The sequence below is a fragment of the Equus przewalskii genome, chromosome 9 (genome assembly GCF_037783145.1).
Source record: "Equus przewalskii isolate Varuska chromosome 9, EquPr2, whole genome shotgun sequence".
Lineage (NCBI taxonomy): Eukaryota > Metazoa > Chordata > Mammalia > Perissodactyla > Equidae > Equus > Equus przewalskii.
Window position 1 is genome coordinate 20,933,814 of NC_091839.1, and position 4,717 is coordinate 20,938,530.

General features: G+C 36.4%; 1 pseudogene; it reads right to left on the reverse strand.

The window, feature by feature from the left end:
• Positions 1–657: 657 nt before the first annotated feature.
• Positions 658–1,785, reverse strand: LOC139073693 (zinc finger protein 605-like; annotated as a pseudogene).
• Positions 1,786–4,717: the final 2,932 nt, after the last annotated feature.

Sequence of the window (4,717 nt, forward strand, 5' to 3'; positions counted from 1 at the left end):
GTAGCATTTCATGGTGCGGTCATCCTGATATCTAAGCCACTCATACATTTGCATTCTTATATCTATTATGTGTGGACTTTTTTTCCATAATCACTAAAGGCTTTCAAGAATTTTATGACAATCAGATAGTTATTCCTTAATGTAAAGTCTCTAATATCACATGATTTTGACTTTTAATAAAAACTTTTCCTCACATTTATTACTCTTATATAATTCACTCTGGTTTAAATTGTCTGATGCCTCTGAAATTTGATTTCCCAAAGAAATTCCCTTCATGTGAATAGTTTCTTTCCCATATGAGTTTCTTTGATATAAAATAATGTACACTCTGTCAGAAAGTTTTCACAAAATTGCTACAATTGTAATGGCTTCATTTCTGTTGTATAATGAACATGCAACGACTTGTGGGTGAAAACTGTCACATATTTGATGAATTCCCAGTTTCTCTTGTCTATGCATTTTCCTGATGAACAATGAGTACAAAGTTACTACTGAAAATTTTGCCATATTTATTTACTGCATTAAAGATTTCTGTCTCATTTTCATTCTCTAAGAAATAAACACCTAAGTGAAAATTTTTCTTTATTCACTGTCTGTATAGGAATTCTATTCTACATGCCTGGATCTCATTTTGGCATGACCTCCTTAAATGCTTTCTCATTTTCCCTGTATCAATGATTTCTCTCCTGTATGACATCTTTGGTGTCTACTGAGGTGTGATTTGACGTAAAAGGACCTTCCACATTCATTGCATTCATAGGGTCTCTTTCCTGTATGTGTTCTATGATGTCTATATAGACAAGGTTTCCAGGTGAAAGCTTTCCCACATTCACTACATACATAGGGTTTTTCTCCTGCATGTCTTCTCCGGTGTATGATGAGTGATGACTTATGGCTGAAAGTTTTCTGACAATCACCACATTCATATGGTTTCTGTCCTGTGTGAGCTCTCTGATGTACAATGAGTTGTGACTTCTGTGAGAAGACTTTCCCACATTCACTGCATCTGTAGGGTTTTTCTCCCATGTGTTCTCCGGTGTATAATGAGGGGTGATTTATGCTGAAGGCTTTCTGACATTGCCTTCTCCCTGGTATGAACTCTCTGATGTAAAATGAGTTCTGATTGCAGCATAAAAGCTTTTTGACATTCTTTATTTGAAAAGAGTTTTTCTCCAGTGTGAGTTCTTTGATGTTCAGTGAGCTGTGACCTGCAGAAAAAAGCTTTCTGACACAGAGTGCATTCATTGGGCTTTTCTGCTGTATGTGTTTTGTAATGTACAGTGAGACTAAACTTCAGAGAGAATGTTATTCCACATTCCCTACATCCATAGGGTCTTTCACCTGTATGAGTTCTGTCCTGCTTAATGAGAGGTGGCTTACCAATGAAGGTTTTCTGATGTTTAGTGCATTCAGAGGGTTTCTCTCTTTTGTGACACCTGTGATGTACAGTAAGCTGAGATTTACTACTAAAAGCATTCAGACATTCCCTGCATTCATAAGGCTTCTCTCCTGTGTGAGTTCTCTGATGTAAAGTAAGCTCAGCCTTTGGAATAAAAGCTTTCAGACATTCATTACATTTACATGTTTTCTCTCCTGTATGAATCCTCTGGTGTAGGATGAGCTTTGATTTCTGTGAGAAAAATTTTCTGCATTCACTGCATGTAAGGGTTTCTGTCCTGGGTGAATTCCCTGGTGTAGATGGAGTTTTGGCATATGGTTAAAGGATCTCTGAGATTCACTACACTTGTAAGATCTCATTTCCATTCGACTTCTACATTCAGGCATGACTTCTTATTGACAACTTCTCCACAATCATATCCATAGCCGTTAATTACAGAATGAGCGTTTTTCTGCATAGTATGGAGAAATAATTTCTCAGGTAGATTTAACTTTACAGCTTTCCTACTTACAAAACTTCTGTTCTGGAAAAGGAAATTTAAATTATGTTTCAAAGTTTTTCCATTTGAATCAAATTGATCAAAGTCTTTTCTCAGGTGAGATGTTTTTCCAAATACATCCCCTTTCCAGTGCCTCTCCACAGGGCCAAGCTTGCGAGAGTTTTCCTCGTGACAGTCTATATCATCATCACCTTGCCAGGTATCTTCTAGGAAGGAGACCAATGAATCCGTATATGAGTATGTACTCGAAGGGGTAAACTCTCATAACAAGGATCAAGGATCGAGGAAAAGAGTGAATATTCTATACACAGGATACAAGTTAGAGACATTTAGTAGAAAGAGAAGAGGAAATGGAAGAGAAACAGAGGAACATGAAAGGCATACAAAACATGGGAAAGGGGAAAAATCCATGTGTGTCTGGAACATAATTCTGACCATAGGCGAGATGTTGAGTAGGAGGAAGGCAACATGAACAGTGTTGGTGAGGAAGAGGGAAGATGCTAGAAAGAAAGAATAACCGAGAGAGCAAGGTCCTAGTTCAGTTTCCAGAGATCCAATACAAAGCATAGATATAAGGGACCTACCTCCTTCTAAATGTCAAGCAAAAGAGAGTCCTACTATGAGCAAGGTGACATCTAGAAGACATCTATGAAGCTTGTGTCAACTGTTTTGTATCATGTTTAAGCATTTGAGTATTTTTAAGTAGAATTCTCAAAATAACACATCAAAAGTTCTAACTCCTTACACTTCCACTCATCTATCTGGGTTTTATTCACTCACCTAGATGGCCCTCTCTGCATATTTCTCCTTTTACACAAAGGACACAACGATTCCATCATCTATAAATCCTAAGTTCAAAGACATTAAACTCTTCAGAGGACCTGTAAATTCTAGCAGTTAAGACAGGCAAGGCAACAGACTCGGGGTTCACCAAGGAATGTATAGGAAAGTTGTCCTTACTGACCTGTGCAAGGTTGCTATAATTTCCCAACATTTCATCCCAGTATAGGTTCTTCTGAACAGCATCTAGAAGCCGCCATTCCTCTGAGGTGAAGTCCACAATCACGTCCTTAAATGACAACATTTATCTGAAACAGCATATTCTTATTTCAAGTGATTTTTCATTCAATAATGTGGAAAAAGAGCACATGAATTTATTATGATCATTTTCACAATACATTATGTATCCAAGGTCTGGTGAATCCAGTTTTGACTTACACTTTATGGAAGAAAATTAAAGCTCATTAAAAATATCCTGTCATTGAAAAATCAACCAATGTAACTAACCACATTGATAGAATAAAGGATCAAAATCATATCATCATGACAATGGGTACATGAAATGCATGGAACTCAGGTGTGTATGTGTGTGTCACAACGTCTGAATGGTACTTTAAGATTTGTACATTTTGTTGTATATGAATTTTACATCAAAATAAATAAACGTACTATAAACAAATATTAAACCCAGTCAATGATACACATGCTGGAGTATTTAGGGGGAAATGTACTAATGTTTACAACTTACGTGGAGATGAATCAAAAATTAAGAGAGAAAAGGATGGCTAGACGGAGAGATAGGTGATGAAACAAGCGCACTAAAATGTTAATTGTACAATCTAGTTCGCTGGAATATGGGTGTTCACTGTAAAAGTCTTTCAACTCTTCTGTACATCTGAAAGTTTGTTATAACAAAACATTAGGAAAAACTAGAAAAAACGTACATCATAAAATTTAACAACCTTTAATGATGAAAATTCTTTGCAAATTAGGAATATAAGTAACTTTCCTTAATCTGAAAAATGATATCCATATAAAACTTAAAGCAAACATTAGAGTTAATGGTGAATTATTGAAAGTTTTTGCACTGAGATCATAATGAGACAAGGATGACTGCTACCTCCACTTCTATTCAACATGGTGCTGAAGATCCTAGCCAATGCAACTGAGCAAGAAAGAGAAATAAAAGGCAAAAGAAGTGGAAAGGAAGAAATTTATACTTCACAGAGGACACGATTTTGAAGGTATAAAATCCATAAGAATTACCAACTATTAGAATTCATAAATGAATTTCTCAACGTCACTGACTATAAAGTCAGTATTTATAAATCAATTCCATTTCAATATGCTAACCAACTATTATAAAATGAAACTCAATAATAATGCCATTCATAATAGCATCCAGACACAAGAAATACCTACAAATAATTCTTTAAAAGATGTGCAAGACCTCAACACTGAAAATTACTAAACTCTGCTGAAAGAATTAAAGAAAACCTAAATAAATGCAAGGATATGCCATGTTTCTGAATTGGAAAATTTTATTTTATAAAAATGTTGATTATTCTCCCAATTTATCTATAGAACCAATGCAATACAACCAATATCCAGCAGGTGTTTTGTGGAAACTGACAAGCTGACTCCAAAATTTACAGAAAAATAAGAAGGGCCAAAGCACCACTGCAATCCGGAAAAGGGCCTGCAAGACAAACAAGGATGTTAGCAAGAAGAACAATGAGGAGGCTGCCGCGGTGGTCCAAATGACAGATGATGATGGCTTTGACTATTGTGGTTCTGTGGCAATGGAGAAGAGTGACAGATTTGAGGTCTACTTTGCAAGCAGAACCTACAGGATCTGCCCTGGGATGGTGGCAAGCACAGACATTGATGAAAGCGTGAGAAGTGGAGCTATGCCCCTTAGTTTCTGTATTGTCCATGGCTAAGTTTGTGCTACAGTGGCAACAGAGATGGTCTGGCCAACAAAGACTAAAATACTTACTATCTTGCCCTTTACAGAGGTTTGATGCCTCATCTGAGAA